At 48.3% G+C, this 18,827-nt stretch overlaps 1 pseudogene; it reads right to left on the bottom strand.

Moving 5' to 3' along the window:
* Positions 1-8,107: 8,107 nt before the first annotated feature.
* The window catches only part of LOC119956811, a 115,900-nt pseudogene continuing 105,180 nt past the window's right edge, over positions 8,108-18,827 (bottom strand).

Genomic DNA, 18,827 nt, shown 5'->3' with positions numbered 1-18,827 from the left:
CACAGATTGAAATATATATATAGAAGAGAAAATAAAATAAATAAACTGGTATGATATTGTGCACTAGCGCAACAACAGCAACTATGTACAGTTTGCAATATTATGTTAACAAATAAGTAGGCACCTGTTTGTGGAGGGAGGGGGCGAAAACTAGGGAGGTACATATACATTTGGGTGCCGGAGAAGCAATTGGTTATGTCCAATGCAGAGAGGAAATACGCGAATGGATCTGGAGTTGGTGTTGTTATTTGCTTCTCCTGGACGGTTCTCACTGCTGTTGTCGTTGTATGTTCACCTCCGCTTCGGCCATTCGTCCCGTCTTTCGCACGTATTTTCCTTGCTCTCTGATAAGTATTTGCTGAGTTTGTTGTCGTTTCCCGTGCCCTCCTTCCGACTATCATTCACTCTTCCGCCTCTGCCTCCCGCCCCCCCCCCCCCCGCCCCCCCCCCCCCCGCCCCCCCCCCCCCCCCCCCTCTGCCCCCCTTCCCTTCTCCTGTGGTTTGCCTTCCTTTTCTCTTAGGTTTAGGTGTCCCTGCACCCCCCCCCCCCCTCCCCCCACCCGGGGTCTATCCCTCCCTCTCATGCCTTGGCTACTTTCCCCTGATTCTTGACTACCTGGCTATTCTTCTGCTTGTTCGTTGGCCACAAACAAGTCCCGGAACAATTGGGTGAATGGCTCCCACGTTCTGTGGAAGCCGTCGTCTGACCCTCGGATGGCGAATTTGCTTTTCTCCATGTGGAGAGAGTCTGAGAGGTCGGACAGCCAGTCTGCAGCTCTGGGTGGTGCTGCTGACCGCCAGCCAAACAGGATTCTATGGCGGGCGATCAGGGAGGCAAAGGCAAGGGCGACCGGCCTCCTCCCCAGGAATAGATCTGGCTGGTCCAAAACCCCGAAGACCGCCACTATCGGGCATGGCTCCACCCTCACCCCCATCACTTTGGACATAGCCTCAAAGAAGGCTGTCCAGTACCCAACAAGTCTGGGGAAGTTCCCCCCCCCCCGCTGTTTCTCATGACCACAGTATGGCCCCAAAGCGCTTTACAGCCAATGAAGTACTAATGGCTCCCGCGGGCAGATAATCGTTTTTCTGATGCTGATAGAAATATTGGCCAGGGCACTGGAGGCCCCTTCTTCAAAATGGTGCCATGGGATGTTCCACATCTACACGAGGACACAGATTGAGCCTTGATTTAAGGTCTAGCCCAAAAGACAGCACCTCTGACTCCACAGCATGGCATCAGTCCTGTGTTGGAGGGTCAGCCTTGTGCTCAGGTTCTGGAGGGGGATTGAACCCGCACCAATCTGTCCAAGGGGTCAGAGCTACCCACTGATCCAGAAACATAAGGTGGGTCTTTCTGCACCCCACGGCGTGTTGTTTGCGGCGGCATAGGCAGCCCGCCAATGACTGGCAACGGGATCTTCAGATTGTTCGCACAGCCCCCCCCCCACCGCACCGCACCCGCCACCATAGAGCCCGCGGCGGGAGCTCGCCGTTGGCAGGACTGGATGATTCGCCCCCCCCCCCCCCCCCAACCCCGTCGATAACGTCTGGAGAATCTCGGCCACCAGGGGCTGGTTTAGCTCACTTGGCTAAATCGCTGGCTTTGAAAGCAGACCAAGCAGGCCAACAGCACGGTTTGATTCCCGTACCAGCCTCCCCGAACAGGCGCCGGAATGTGGCGACTAGGGACTTTTCACAGTAACTTCATTGAAGCCTGATAGGGTGGAGGTGTTGACCTTAGGTAGGGTGCTCTTTGTAAGAGCCGGTGCAGACTCGATGGGCCGAATGGCCTCCTTCTGCACTGTAAATTGAATTAAAAAAAATTTTTAAAAAGCGATTTTCATTTCATTTCATTTTACTTAACGCAGTTAGATATCCCACGGCAATCAGGCACAGAGTTACATCAAAGCCAATGGAGGACAGCTGAGTTTGAGCTTGAGGTTTTGCAGGTGGAAAGAAACCCGTGCAGGTTTGGGAAGTGAGTTCAGAGGTTAAGGCGGAAGGCACGGCTGCCAATGTAACAGTGAAGGAAACTGGAGTGGGAGGGAAAGCCAGAATTTCGGGGGGGGGGGGGGGTGGCGAGGCCGCTGATGGATTTGAAAGCAACAACGTGAATTTCTAAAACAAAACATTGCTGGATCGGGGAGACAATGTAAGTCAACAAGCACAGGAGTGATGGCTGAACAGGACATGGGTATGAGTTAGAAGGCAGGCAGTAGAGCAGGGGTGGGCAAACTACGGCCCGCGGGCCGCATGCGGCCCGCCAAAGGTATTTCTGCGGCCCACCAAGTCATTAAAAAAAAAAAAAAAAAAATTTTTTTTTTTTAATTTTTTTTAAAAAAATTTTTTTTTTAAAGGTTAATGGGTGGGGGGGCTGTTGGGTTACTTACTGGTATAGGGTGGATACGTTGACTTGAGTAGGGTGATCATTGCTTGGCACAACGTCGAGGGCCGAAGGGCCTGTTCTGTGCTGTACTGTTCTATGTTCTATATGAGGCGCCCAGAATCATAACCGGGTGAAGTAATTATTTTACTTAATATACTATGCGGCCCTTTGTGAATTGTGAATTTCTGAATGCGGCCCTTGCACGGAAAAGTTTGCCCACCCCTGCAGTAGAGTATGGGCTGACTCCCTTAAGTGTATGAATAGAAGGCAACAAAAGCACGATAAGGGTTTCAGCAACGGAGAGACTGAGACAGAAATGGAAATATCAGTGGAAGCAGGCATCGTAGGGTATAGAATAGAGGTTGATTGCCACACAGAGGTGAAAACTTCTCTTTGGCTTCTCTTCCAGGATTAAATATAATCAGCCAAAATTAGTTAAAACAGTACATTTTTAGCGAGAAATAATATGTCCAATCTGTTATTTTATTACTGGGCGGCTAAAATCGAGAAGGTATGAGGGTGGTTTATGGGCACAGAGTCGATGGGGGGTGTGGGGGGGGGGGGGGTGGTGGAGAGGAGTGCCTCCAGAGGCAGTAGTTTGAGGGCCTTGGTTACGGCTCCTCTCCCGTTTTCCCTGCCAAGTGGACTTCACTCTGGTAGTTGTGGACACTCTTGAGAACATAGAGACAGTTTCGGCAACATTTCAAGCTGATAGCCCCATTCTGCGGTGATCATTGTTTTGTTGCGATGACCTTGGACTCTTCGTTTTGGGTATGGTGCGGGGTGGGGGGGAATTAAGGGTTGGTGCGGTTTTGTTCATAGAAAGAAAGTTTGCTGATTTTGAGGACTGGTTGGGCAAGTTCTAACTTCCAAGAACTAATCTGTTTTGGTGTTATCAGGTTATCACGTTATCTCGTTAGGGACCTTTAAGCGGCTATTGGATAGGTACATGGATTAGGGTAGAATAATGGAGTGTAGGTTAACTTCTTAAGAGTAGCACGGTAGCATTGTGAATAGCACAATTGCTTCACAGCTCCAGGGTCCCAAGTTCGATTTCGACTTTGCTCACTGTCTGTGTGGAGTCTGCACATCCTCCCCGTGACTGCGTGGGTTTCCTCCGGGTGCTCCGGTTTCCTCCCACAGTCCAAAGATGTGCAGGTTGGGTGGATTGGCCATGGAAAATTGTCCAAAATTCTTTGATCAACCTAGGACAAAAGTTCGGCGCAACATCGTGGGCCGAAGGGCCTGTTCTGTGCTGTATTTCTCTATAGTCTATAGTGGGTAACCTTTTGCGTTTGGAGATTCCTTCCCCTTGGCACCCTCACCATCGATGATGGACAGGGTGATGCACAAACAATGGACACGAAACGTAGATGAGATCCAAATGATAGGCTTTAATGCACAAGATGTGTGCCCGGCAGCAGTCGTACAGAAGAAAGGCCGACTGCCGGGACGCACGGGTTCTTATATCCCGCCTTGTAGGTGGAGCTACCTACCTCTCAGCCAATCGGCTGAGAAGCACATGACTTCCTCAGCCAATCGGCTGAGAGGCACATGACTTACCCGGGCCAATGGGCAGCGAATCCTCTGCACCAATAGTAGCTCACTTCCAAGGTACCGTAATACCCCTAGTCATACTACCACACAGGGTTTGAGCTTTGAATGTCCCGCGAACCATTTCCGAAAGGTTCCTTCACAATGGTGGCACACGGCGGGGGGAGGGTTTGGGATTAACCTTTGGTGGCTATCCTTGGGGTGTCGTGAGCGGACCCCCATCCGTGGCTTTTGCGGCGGCATGGGGTGATTTCAGTGGGAATTCCCATGGACAGCGGCGGGTACAGAGAATCCCGCTGCCAGCAAACGGTGCCCCACTTCTCGCTGCACAGAAACGCCCGGCTGGGAGGTCTGAGGATCCAGGTCAAGACAACCAAAAATCAAACAGTTTATGCTACAGGAGAAAAGGGTGCTGGTTGGTTGGTCAACCAACTCTGATTGGCGAGGTGTTGCCTCGAGGAGAAAGCAACTGGGAAAGATAGGGTGCGATTCTCCCAAAAGGGAACAAAGTCCCTTGCAAAAGATGCAAAAGATGCGGAAGAATACAGACAGGCCCGGTGAGCGAGCAAGAACCTGACAGATGGAATACAACGTGGTAAAGTGTGAAGTTATCTGTTCCTTTTTTTAAAAGCAGATTTTCTTTGAAGGGTTCGAGTGACTTGTGGTACGATCAATGGATGAACTAACTCCTCTCTTTGTCCCACTCCTCAATTCAGTTTGAATTTAAAAGGGTGGTTAAAATATATTTAACTGTGCATAGTTCACTGCAAGAAAGAAACTGGTCAGGTTCCTTAAGTTAACAAGTAAAGAGTAAGTTTTATCGCTAAACCACACTTGGTAAAGAAGCAGAAATTGTTAACTATTGTTAACCACGCCGGGGGGGGGGGGGGGGGGGGGGTCGGGTGGGGGGTGGGGGTGCCGTTTTCAACGGCCCTTGACCGGCGCAGTAGCGATGCCGTGGGCGCCCGAGCCGGCGTCGTGGCGCGTGGCGTGATTCTCACGTGGGGTCGGAGAAGCCCGGCCGGGATGTCTCCATAAAGCAGCTTGTGTCCATTGCAAATTCAGCATAGCCACATAGCTGTAAGCCAGTGTCCTTTACTTAGGAAAAATGTTCTCCCCAGAAAAGTTTGATACATATGTATGTCCAGCTTGTCTTGTTATGCTCTTGGCATAGCATAAGCGGCTTCCTTGTGGTGCACTTGACAAAGGAAGGTTCAGACGTGGAGATAACTTCAACACGTTTAGTAAACTATTTACACTTCTATTACTCAGGTTCGCCACTACTGTTAACCCTTCTATAGCTACCCAGACTGACTAACCAGTCAGCTACAATCCACATGGTGGGAGTGATATTGAATCAACCCTGTGTCTGTAATCAGAGTGTCTCCACTGGAAAGAGGAAGATCATGTGTGCTGTGTCCTTTATATATGGGTTGGTGTAATGCCCTCCTGTGGTAGTATCACCTCTGTGTGTATCGTGAATGCCCATTGGTCGTGTCCTATCTAACTGTTCTATTGGTTGAGTGTGTGTCATGTCTCTGGTGCTCTCTCTAGTGTCTACCTAGTCTACATGTATTTACATTAACCCCTCGTGTATTTACATGCACATCACCACACAGCTGAGACATTATAAAGTAATATTTTACTCAACACATCTTCATTACGTTGGAAAATGTTTGTATTCAGAAGGACTTGTATGTCCTTCCAGACCAATATGCAGGTTCAACAAGCAAGTAGGAGTATAAAGCAAAGGCTCACTGCATTGGTTCCCGTGATCCGGAGACATCTGCCGGGATTCGTCGAGTCTCCATGCCGAAATGGCGCTCGACGCGGGGGCACAGAATGGGGCCTCAGACCAGCGATCGGGTCCAACGCCGGTCCGCGATTCTCTGGTGACCGGAGAATTGGCGGCAGTCGTGCGTGCGCAGTCGATGCGGCGCTGGTCGGGGGCCTCTGAAATAGGCCCCTGCGGCGATTCTCCGCGGTCGTCCGGCAGAGTTCCCGCCGGCGTGGTTCACGTATGATTTCACCCGGCAGGAGCTCGGCATCGCGGCTGCGGTGGCTGTCCTGGTGGGCGGTCAGGGGGAATCAGTCTCCGGGTGGGGGGGGGGTGCCTCCACGGGGCCACCGATTGGCGGGCGTGCATAATCTTGGGGGGGGGGGGGGTCTATCCTCTTCCGCGCTGGCCCGCTGTGTGGTTCCGCCATGCTGCGCGGCGCCGGCAGTGTAGGCCCGTGTACGGCAGCTGGAGTAGCTCGGAGAACTCTGGCGCCGTGCTGGCCCCCTGTCGGCTATAGAATCACTGGGCCAAGAGGCCCGTTGATGCCAGCGTGAAACACTCCAGTGTTTACACTGGTGTCAACACTTAGCCGCGTTTTTGCAGAATCCTGGCCATGATCTGAATGAAACTTTCAAGATTCTTAAGGGGCTCAACAAGGTAGACACTGAGAAAATATTTCTCCCCGGGCTGGGGAAGCCTGAACATGGGCCACAGTCTCAGGATAAGGGGTTGTCCATTCGTGACTGAGAATAAGGAGAGATTTCTTCACACCAAGGGCTGAGAATCTTTGGAATTCTCTAACCCAGAGAGGTCAGAGTAGGTTCAAAACAGAGGTCACTGGATTTTCGAGTACTGGAGGAATTAAGGAGTATGAGGATAGTGCGACAAGGTGGAGTTGACATCAAACATCCATTGAATGACGAGCAGGCTTAATGGGCAACCTCCAATCTCTTGTATACCCACACTATCACGAGATATGAAGCTGTGTCAGATGGAGCGTAATGACATTACCTGCCCTGCAGGTGTTGATCACGGCCACTAGAGTGTGCTGCTGAGCAGCTGCTGCCATCTAAACATTTGAACAATGTTAAAGCGTACTGTTCAATGTTTTATTCTAGATGTTAGTACGTTCCAGATCAGAAAGTTTCTCAACGCCGCAGGAGAATATTACAGCTCCGTGGAAATATGGCTCAGTGTTCTAGTTTAATTTTTTAAAGTTAGAACAATAATTGCATTCATGTAGCACCTCTCGTGATCCCAGGGCACCCCAGAGCACTTTGTAAGCAATGGCCACCCTTTAATTTTTCAAAATTCATTTACGGGATTTGGACGCCGCTAGCTAGGCCGGCATTCATTGCCCATCCCTAGCTGCCCTTCAGAAGGCCTTTGAGAAGTTGTCGGTGAGCTGGCTTCTTGAACAGTTGCAATCCAGATGGTGCAGACACACACACACACACACAGTGTCATTAGGGAAGTAGTAGAAGGATTAGCGATATATTTTCATGTCGGGAAGGTGTATGCGCTTCTATCCATCAGCTGCCATTGCCCTTCGAGATGCTCGTGAGAGATCGTGTAGATTAGACATGTGTTCCTTGCGGTTTAGGAGAACGAGACGTGATCCAATTGAAATGTATACACTTTGTTTTGCATGAGTAAAACATATAGGGTTGTCTGGGCTTGAAAGGTGCTTCCAAAGCAGTTGGTGAGTTGGCTGTAGTACATCCCTCCAGATAGAACGTGAAAGTTGCCATATCGGCGGCACGGTAGCACAGTGGTTACCACTGTTGCTTCACAGCGTCAGGGACCCAGGTTCGATTCCCGGCTTGGGTCACTGTCTGTGGGGGTTCCCTCCGGCTGCTCCGGTTTCCTCCCACAAAGTCACGAAAGATGAGCTCGTCAAGTGAATTGGACATTCTGAATTCTCCCCCCCCACCCCCTGCGTACCCAAACAGGTGCCGGAGTGTGGCGACTCGGGGGTTTTCACAGCAACTTCATTGCAGCGTTAATGTAAGCCGACTTGTGACACCGATAAAGATTGTTATTATTATAGTCCCCGAGGACCAGAGGCTGCGCTCCCCTCTTGAGAGAGAACTGACGGGTGGGGATTTAACCTGAGGGTCACCACACCTCAGGTGAGGGGGCAAGGTTGAGAAGACGGGGCCCTTCATGGATAACCGCCCTCTCGATGGTACACACCACTGCCACTGTGTGTTGCTGGAGGCAGTGACGATCGGGTGGGCTGCCGACTCCTGGATGGTGTTGAGAGTCTTGAATACGGTTGGCAATTTAGACAGAGTTTGCCCTTAAAAGTTATGAATTATTAATTAAATTGTGAATTATCCAATAATCTGAATGAAAGAAGGTCAATAACACAGCAATGTTACTACTTGGAAGAAATGAATTCTCAAATCATTTTACTGAAGCGACTTTAAGTGTAGATACAAATATCCGACTCTTTGGTTTAGTTCCTTGATTGCATCACATTAGACTTTACTGATCCTGTCACTGATTGAAGGTTGACGCACAAAGCACATTATTTCCATTTCCTTCGACAGCCTACCTTCCTGGAACAGAACGTAAATTGCTACCTGATCATAGTGAGGCCATAATTATACAACTTCAAGTTACTTTCCTCAATTGTGTGAGCTGTTTGCAAGTTGAAGGCTATCAATTGTGACCCTTTCGAGAGAGGAAAACACGGATCTGCTACAAAACTCGGAATCTTGCTCGATAAATATGGACCATATTCCTCAGGAAGACTGGCTCCCGTTCACAGGTCTCTCCGCTTGTGTATTATCGCGGAACTGAGAAAACGTCACACTCTAGAATAGAATCCCTAAAGTGCAGGAGGAGGCCATTCGGCCCATCGAGCCAGCCCCGACACCTCTGAAAGAGCACCCTACCTAGGCCCACTCTCCCCACCCTATCCCCGTAACCCCACTTAACCTGGACTCTTATCCCTGGACTCTTAAGGAGCAATTTATCGTGGCCAATCCACCTGCACATCTTTGGACTGTGGGAGGAAACCGGAGCATCGCGCCGACGCGGGGGTGAAAGTGCAAATGCCACACGGGCAATCACCCGAAGCCGGAATTGAACCTGGGTCCCTGGAGCTGTGAGGCAGCAGTGCTAACCACCGTGCCGTCTGAATCTCACTTCAATCAAAGCGATGTGGACCCTGCAGCATTAGGGAAAACTGCATTGCTCTGCCCAGTTTAATTAGAGTAATTAAGCTGGAAGCAATGAGGTTGCATTTAATCCATGTCCTGTGCAGAAATATGTGATGATTCACAATTCGTGGGCGATATCTTACTTAGCACAAGCTGCTGCTGGCTACTTTGCACTTTAAGAACAGCATGTATCGCTCAGGCAACACAACTTCATCAAATTCTGGCCTGTTATATGCTTTACCCCCCCCCCTCCCCCATGTTTACAGATCCTTACAATTGAAAAATCGCACCCAGCGGAGGCAAGTCAGATTTTCAGATCCCACTACGAGATTGGTCACAATTAGCCAGCGCCCTGTTATCTGTGCTCAATGCGAAAGAGACAAAACATTTTCACGATTAAAAAAAAATACAATTAACCTCCATTGCCAGAAAAGGTTACAAAATTGGACATTGCGAAATGCGAGCGGTCAGTTTCATAATCTGTCACGGGTCTAGAAGTTCTCATAGTGGTGGCTAAATTGGATCGCCTGCCGCTTGTTCATCTGTTTGCAAGCCTTTTCCACGTTTATGGTCATTCCAGGGGGCCCACAGCTGAACACTCCAACCTTCGTAACCTGTTCAAATGGACAAAAGATTAGTTCACTCCGGATCGGAATTCAGGACTCCCTCGCCCGACGCTGAGCAGGAAATAGAACAATTGTCAATCTATCTCAGTGGTGCTGCCTATTGCGCCCTTTTTGGCCCTGTTTTATACATAATGCCTAGTGTTCCTCCGAACTTTCCATTATTGGCACCCCAAAGGTATGTGTGACGTGAGAACTGCTGAAGAGAGACATGTCGTTGCAGCTTCCTATTTCGCAACTCAAGAATGCCAAATTTCAAAGGGAACAGAGATGTTCCCATGGAGAATCCACTATTATCAATGCACAATGAACTATTCACGGTCAACAACAATAGTTTACTGTTCAAACAATAGTGCAGCATCAGCTGTCTTTCCCTTTGAAATTTGGCATTCTTGTGTCCTTCCTGACGAGTACAAGATGAAAAGCTTTGACAGCCGTCTCTTTTGTCAGCAACACTTAAGTTGCGTATTGCCAAGTGACTCTTTGTCCACCCTACATTCTCCTTCCTGCATAATCAATCACTGTATTGGCATCAATGGCTTAATTTTCACCCCTTAATGGGCCAAATAAAAATGGGCAGGCGCGAATGCCCACGTCGCTGGTGTGCCCGATTCCCAGCACATTCTCTGGCCACTTTCCTGCAGGTGGGATGGGGGCAGAAGGGCTAACCACCTAGAAGCAGATACAGATCAAACATGCTGTGTTATGCTTCTTCACGTCGCATAAGCTGCTTCCTTGATGTATACTCTGACAAAGGAAGGTTCAGACTTGGAGATTTATTGAACACATTTATTGAACAGTTAACAATTCTCCTACTTGGGTTCGACTCTCCTACTAATCTTACTATAGTCTCTCAATCCAACTAAACAGTCTGCTCTAAGCCATGTGGTGGGTGTGGTGCTTCCTGATCTGCCCCTGTCTCTCTGAGTGTCGCCTATGGAAAGAGAAAGAGCATGTGTGTCCTGTCCTTTTTATATGGGTAGCCCCCTTGTGGTAGTGTCACCTCTGGGTGCGTCTTGACTACTCATTGGTCGTGTCCTATCTTACTGACCTATTGGTTGAATGTCTGTGTGCCATGATGTCTCTGGCGCTCCCACTAGTGTTTATTTAGTTCTAGTGTATCTACATTAACCCCTTGTGTATCTACAGTGCCCTAGTGTATCTACTTTGACCCCTAGTGTATTTACAGTGATGCATATCACCACAAAACAGGTTTTTTATTCTCTTGTAATGTTGATTGAGGGGTGAATATTGGCCAAGATACGTTGCTCTTTTGGCAAGGGGTCTTTCACATCCATCTGCACAGGCAGATGGAACCTTGCTTCAGCATCTCATCCGAAAGACAGCACCCCCAATAGTGCAGCACTCCCTCGGTACAGCACTGGTCTGTCTGCTCAAACCATGGAGTGGGGACTGGAACCTGAACCTCGTAACTCAAAGGCAAGAGTGCTGCCAACTCAGCCATTGCTGACACTCAAACCTACAAAAGTATGAATGATTACACTCTAAATTCTGAGGCACCCATTATAGGTTATCAACTTGGTGGTGGTGGTGGGGGGGGGGGGGGGGAAGAGAGGGTGCGGTCTCAGACTGTAACAAATTTATAAATCTATCCAAATACTTCCATTCCAGCATCACCACCATCCCAAGTTGATCAAGTTCCTCACGGTGAAGGTTAAATATAGTTGAGCTTCCGCAACGCCAGCACTCACCTCAGGGTGCACTTCCATCAGCGAGTTGAAGAAGGGGACAAACTGGGGGCGTCCGAAGTGGGTGATGGAGCGAAGTCCGGTGAACAAGCTCCGGTTTGACACCTTCTGGAAGTGACGTTCGCAAATGTACTAGAGCAGGAAACAAGACATCGAATCATTCACGGAAGGGCAGGGGGGGAGGAAAGTTCAACAAGTAACGGATCCGCTTAGCGCTGACTGCGCTCCGTTGATAACCAGAGCAGGTTCTTCGATGCCAGGTCAACTGTGTACGCCCAGAACCCCGTGTGCATTCACATTTATTCTAAAGAGCATTGCGGGGCTGTCGTTTTGACCGTGGGACTTCCCTAATGTTGGTACAGGCCAACTACACTTGGTCACGACAAGGTTAGGATAGCCGTGTGTGAAGACACATTCAAGCAAAACCAACATTCACCCCCTCCCCTTCAGATCTAAATTCTGGTGCATCGCTCGTGTTGTTGCGGTAACGGCGAACATAATGAATGGAAACACTGGCGCTCAGCTGCAGCTTCCACACGGGATTGCATCTGAGTGCTTTGCAGAGTCAACACCAAGGCAGGGATTTTAACAACAGCAACTTGCATTTATATGGCACCTTCAGCGCAGTACACCATCTCAATAATAATAATAATCTTTATTAGTGTCACAAGTAGGCTTACATTAACACTGCAATGAAGTTACAGTGAAAATCCCCGAGTCGCCACACTCCTGTTCGGGTGCACAGAGGGAGATTTCACAATGTCCAATTCACCTAACAAGCACATGGTGGAAAATATGCCAGCGGGACCCGTCGAAAACGGGCGGCCACTCGGCCCATCGCGGGCCGCAGAATCGCCGGCGGGGCCACTGCCAACGGCCTCCGAATGGCGCATCACGATTCCCGTCCCCGCCGAAAAACCAGTGCCGGAGAATCCGGCAGCCGGTGGCAGGGCGGGATTCACACCGCCGCCCCCCTCCCCCCGGCGATTCTCCGGCCCGGCGGGGGTGTCGGAGAATCCTGCCCAAGGATGGTGATTTTAAAATTGAAGCATTGCTTGACCGGGAGCTATGTCGGTTGGTGAGCACAGTGGACCAGCAAAGTCTCGGCATTAGTTACGATGCAGGCATTAAGCTTTGGAGGAGCAAGGGGGAGAAGATGGGAAGCTGGTGAATAGAATGTTGGAATAGTCACTCCTGGAGCTGACAAAGGCATGGCTGACAGCAGCAGCCGAGCAAAGGCAGGGAATAGAATGGAGAGCCAGGGACGCATGGAGGGCACCCGAGGATTCTTGAATTCATGGCCCCAAGCTGCTACCTGTAAAGTACAAACCCCGAGCATTGCTTACAAGCATGGTCGTCCTCAGATCGAACTTCTCCGCCAACTGAGTGATGTAGATGTGGACAGACACCAAGGAATTTTTATCAGTCTCCTCAACTTCACGGATGATGTCCTCCAGCCACTCAAACTGCCTCTGTGTCCGAGTCACCCAGATGAAGTAGATCTGGAAATGGGGGAGTAGTAAAACGTGATTAAAGCAAAGCAAATGGATCCGTGCAAATGTAGGAAGACCTGGAATTAACCCAGAGCCTCAAAGAAGGTGAAGTTTCCTCCAGATCGCAAAGCCCTGAATATTTAATGCAGATGCAAGTCATGCATTCCATGAATATTGCTAAGGGTTATGTTCCCTCCTTTGGGTAACCACCATACGAAAGCTCAGGAGATCAAAGTCGATTCAAACGAAGATTTGTTTAGAACTAAGAAAGGCCGCAAAGCGGCGTACAGCACGTAGATCCCAACCGGGACTACCAATCATGCCGGTCCCAATCCTGGCTGGTTTTTAAGGGTTGATTCCATGAGCCCCCAGCTTCTGGGCCTCCGCCCATCAGTGGGGAAGCTCGTATTCCGTGCACCTCACAGGGTGATCAATCAGGTCATCCCCATGGGTTTGGTGAGGGTTACTACACAAGCAAAATGACTCTCCTGCTCGCTGATAGAATAGATAGAATTTACAATGCAGAAGAAGGCCATCTGGCCATCGAGTCTGCACTGGCCCTTAGAAAGAACACCCTACCTATGCCCACACCTCCACCCTATTCCCGTAACCCCATCTAAGCCTTATTGGACACGATGATCAATTTAGCATGGCCAATTGACCTAACCTGCACATCTTTGGACTGTGGGAGGAAACCGGAGCACCGGGAGGAAACCCACGCGGACAACGTGCAGACTGCGCACAGGCAGTGACCCAAGCCGGGAGTCAAACCCGAGACCCTGGAGCTGTGAAGCAATTGTGCTAACCACTGTGTGACCGTGGTGCCCTTATCACGTCAGGAAGTTGCACGGGGCCTGTAACCATCGTCAGTCTTTGGAACGAAAGGCCGGAAAATCAAGGGTAGCGATCGAGCTTGCAGTGGGGAGAAATGTGCAGGGCTGTGTGGGGAGGGTGGCTAGACCAGTCAGAGGGAATGCCCAGCCCTTAATAGAACATAGAACAGTACAGCACAGAACAGGCCCTTCGGCCCTCGATGTTGTGCCGAGCAATGATCACCCTACTCAAACCCACGTATCCACCCTATACCTGTAACCAAACAACCCCCCCCTTAACCTTACTTTTTAGGACACTACGGGCAATTTAGCATGGCCAATCCACCTAACCCGCACATCTTTGGACTGTGGGAGGAAACCGGAGCACCCGGAGGAAACCCATGCACACACAGGGAGGACGTGCAGACTCCACACAGACAGTGACCCAGCCGGGAATCGAACCTGGGACCCTGGAGCTGTGAAGCATTTATGCTAACCACCATGCTACCGTGACATATTTACAATCTGGAACCACTGGTCATCCCTGGGGGCAGTCAGTGAAATGTCAGATCCAATAAATACTTTCTAGAAACCCGCTTCATGTTACTAGATGGGAACGCAGTTCAAAGTTCCCAAGACAACACAGCCTCCCAAGCAGTGCCAGGAAATCAAGAGGAATCTTTTTTTTCACAATGCGTTCGCAACTTTTGGAGTCTTGGAACATAGTTGCAGATTCTCCGCATTATATTGAATCACCACAGCTAACCAGCTAGGAGTGACTAATGTTCCTCAGATGCCACAGCACGCGATACGGAAGGAATGCTCCCCGCCTCACCTTGCAACAAAAATAAAAATAGTCAGGGTTGTTAGAACAAATTCCCCATTAGTCAAGGTCATTGATCATCATGCCAGTTCTCAAGGAAGCAGCTGAACAAAGTGTGTTCAAATAAATGTTATCATTATAAAATGTATTGCTTCCTTGTTTACTGAAAACATCTTTAATATGATATATGCATGAGGAACATAAAAATGATGTTGTACTTGGCTCTACTCGTTCAACTAGATTGGTTAAACAAAGACCACATTGTGATATGGCCCTCCATAGTTACATTATTCTCTCCCTTTGTGACTTGACTGAGTGCTCTGTTGGTGTGATACAGATCTAAAGACCAGAAGGTCCTTCACTCGATCCACGGTTCAGGCTACAGGAGGTAATCACAGCTACAGCAGAATTTTATTTCCTCAGTCGCATTGCTAGCAAACCTACCATTTATTGCCCATCCCTAATTGCCCTGGAGGGGGTGGGTAATGAACCATGTTCTTGAATACAACTGAGTGGGTTTGCTAGGCCAACTCAGAGGGCAGTTAAGAGTCAACCATATTGTTGTGAGCTTGGAGACACATATAGAATCCCTACCATGCACAAGGAGGCCATTCTGCCCATCCAGTCGGCTTCCAATAAAGCATCCTGGCTCAGGCCCAAACCCCGTCCCATCCCCGTAACCCCACCTAACATTTTGGACACAAACGGGACAATTTTGCACGTCCATTCCACCTAACCTGCACATCTTTGGACTGTGGGAGGAAACCAGAGCACCCGGAGGAAACCCACGTGGACATGGCACGAACGTGCAAACTCTACACAGGCAGTCACCCGAGGACAGAGTCGTGCCCGGGTCCCTGGCACCGTGAGATAGTAGTGCTAACCATTGTGCCACCATGCCACCGCCATATCAGCCAGACCAGGTAATGTTGGAGGATTTCCTTCCCTAAAGACAGTTAGAGAACCAGGTGGTTATCACAATATAATACTTTCTGCATCGCCATTACTGATAATGGATTTATTTAATTCCTCCGAACTGCCACGGGAGGATTTGAACTTGTGTCTCCCGATCATTAATTAACGTCTCTGGAATGCTAGTTCAATAACATGACCACTCGGCTCCCACTACCCTACAACTAACTCCATTTTATCGGGACGAGAGGAAGGCAACAGAAAAACATCCATTTAATCCACTCTGGAGAGCTTTCCCAAGTCCTTTGTTGTTAAGCTTGTGGGTAGTGCATGAACCTACAGCTGGACTCAAGTGCTGACCTCTGTGGTCGAATAGCGCGTTGACACTCTCTGTATAGGCAAACACATGATAGCACATGGGTTCCGTGCCATGGGACTGCCAACGCCAATGTTGATAAGAGTCAGGCACCTTCAGGGGGAGAAGGGGACGGAATCTGGGGTAAAAGATGCCAGCTTGGGAACGGACCAGGACTATGTGAGAGCAGGTTTACCTTTTTACACAGTATTTTGCTGTTGATAGTCGACTTGAAGACAAGATCTTTGAGGATCGACGCGAAAGGTGTGACACCAATCCCTCCTCCCACCAGAATGGACACCTCGAACTTGTTCCACTCTTGGTGGCCCTCACCAAATGGCCCGTCCAGGTAAATCTGAGGAAAACAATTTGGTGTTTCAGCCTTTGGTCACAGACACTGTGTTACTGTTACGTTTGTGGTTTGAATGCTTGTGGGAATTGAGCTGTTTGTGTCTTTCACAATCCAGGACGATTCATGAAACCGACCACTTTGATTAAGTGTTCAGTCAGCTGTCCTAATGTCTCCTGAGGCGGCTCACTATCAAATTCAGTTTGGTAACACTCCTCAGAAGTGTTTTTACTGCATTAAAGTCACTAAATAAATACAAGTTGGTGTTGTGCTGGAAAATAATTTGACTCCAGTGAACTGAGTGTTGTTTTTGTCATAATATACATGTATATGATGGAATGCAGACAAGCAATGATTGACACACAGGATGACCAGTGAGCTCACAGAACGCAGCAGCCAATCACCAGACAGGACACGGCCACTATAAAGCCAGAGGGCACCAGTTTTCCCGCGCTCTCGGGATCCAGCCTCTGAGACAGTCCGAGCTCGTGAGCAGCAGCCAGTGCAAACACCATGTGGTAGTCAGTAAGTCTGGTCAGGTTAGCCTCAGGTCTCCAGTCAAGTCAGCATAGTGTCAACCCACAGTTAGGCATGTAACATAGTTAGATGTTAAATAGAATTGTGTTGCATCTCATCAAGTGTTGGAAACTTGTCTCTCTCCACACTGCATCAAATGTAGTCGACATAGACCCAGCTTACCCAACACATCAGTGTTTTGGTATTTTTCATTCATTCACAAGATTTGGACATTGTTGGTTACCATAAGACCATAAGACATAGGAGCAGAATTAGGACACTCGGCCCATCGAGTCTGCTCCGCCATTCAATCATGGCTGATATTTTCTCATCCCCATTCTCCTGCCTTCTCTCCATAACCCCTGATCCCCTTATTAATCAACAACCTATCTATCTCTGTCTTAAAGACACTCAGTGAATTGGCCTCCACAGCCTTCTGCGGCAAAGAGTTCAACAGATTCACCACCCTCTGGCTGAAGAAATTCCTCCTCATCTCAGTTTTAAAGGATCGCCCCTTTAGTCTGAGATGGTGTCCTCTGGTTCTAGTTTCTCCTACAAGTGGAAACATCCTCTCCATATGCACTCTCTCCAGGCCTCGCAGTATCCTGTAAGTTTCAATAAGGTCCCCTCTCATCCTTTTAAACTCCAATGAGTACAGACCCAGAGTCCTCAACCGTTCCTCATACAACAAGCTCTTCATTCCAGGGATCATTCTTGTGAGTCTCCTCTGGACGCTTTCCAAGGCCAGCAGGTTATGGGCCAGCATTTAATGCCCATCTCTAATTGCCCTGAGAAGGTGGTGTTGAGGGGCTGTAGAAGTCAGGTATTTTAAATACACTTAATATAGGTAAGAAGACTGTTTAAGACAGAAATATCAATTCCCAGTTTTAAAATGAAAGAACCATACAATTTCCAAACTCAGTCATGAGTTTGCAAAACACAGAAGTCTGATAAAAACATCACATTTTTCCAAGGGCAAGGGCGGAATCCATAGCAACGAGGGATAAGGATGAAGTATTGTACGGTTCTCACGCAGCTCGAGATTAGGTTGAATCATATCCCATAAATTATACAAGCTAAAAAATATCTTGAACTATATTGCCTTGTTTTTAATAAATGGACAGTTAAAACATCGACTCAAATATAATATATATATGTATATATTTGATTCCAACATTCTCAGTGAAACAATCTTATAAAAGACAGTTTGAGTTGTATGTTCTGAAATATGCCTAGCCTAGCAAGATGAGATAACATGAGGTCTCCATGGTGGCAATAGGTAGGTCAGCATTAGACCAGTTTTTGCTGGTTTTGATAAAGCACAGTATACCATGAGAAACATACCAATAAGCAACAATTAGAAGTGGCGTTACATTGTCATGATGGACGGCTTTTTATCAAATCAAATGTGTTTTGAATATAGCTTAAACCAATTAGGATTATATTGGGGTGTGATCAGATCGCTTAAGACAGATATCAAAGAGTATATCCATGGATGATTTGACCACCATTTTTAGTGAGGCGTGAAGAGACTAGAGACAGAGACTAGAGACAAAGAGACAAAGAGAACAAGACAGAAAAAGAGAGAGAGAGAGAGTAAAGGAAGAGAATTAGAAAAAGAGTTCTGTATTCCTATTTCATTTTCATACTTTGACTTCAGCCTTTGACTTTTAAAGTTGTGTTCAGGCTATTGTCTCAGAAGATAATTCCTGTGATTCTTTGAAGAAAATCAAATTGTCTACAAACTACCTTTTAAATCATTTTCAAGTTGTAACCAATGAACTTCAATAAAACAATTCTTATTTGCACCTGACAAGTTTTTAACTTGAATTTCTACTGAGTTTCAGCAATGTCTCACCAACAACCGGCAACCGTAAATTAAACAAAACTGGATCAAATCCTTAAGTTACTTCACAGGGGCCTTCTTGAACCACATAACGTCACGTGGCGTTGGGGAGTGCTAACGGTGACGTTAGGGAGGGGGTTCCAGGTTCCACAGTCACCACTCTCCACATGAGAGCGGCGGCGTGGTACCCTGACTCATCACAATGCACATCTCTCTCCACATGCACCCTACCCTGCCCAGCCTGCACCATGGAAATACTGATCTGCTGTGTTTTCAGAAACGCATTTCACAACGTAGTGACCACAGGAACTATTTTCCCCGCCTCTCACCCACACCATTTCAAGACCAGCAAATCTGAAATTCTCCAGGCCGGCTGTCATTTATAAACCCAAACACGAATGATTGATTTATCTGCTCCAAATTTAAATTTGTGTCCCCTTTTCATTTCACATTGCCATTCTAACTCTTTGGGTGAGAGCCTTATTTGGTCATGGGT

The sequence above is a fragment of the Scyliorhinus canicula genome, chromosome 24, assembly GCF_902713615.1.
Source record: "Scyliorhinus canicula chromosome 24, sScyCan1.1, whole genome shotgun sequence".
Taxonomy (NCBI): Eukaryota; Metazoa; Chordata; class Chondrichthyes; order Carcharhiniformes; family Scyliorhinidae; genus Scyliorhinus; species Scyliorhinus canicula.
The sequence above is the reverse complement of the archived record's forward strand: the minus strand, read 5'-3'. Positions and strand labels throughout refer to the sequence as shown.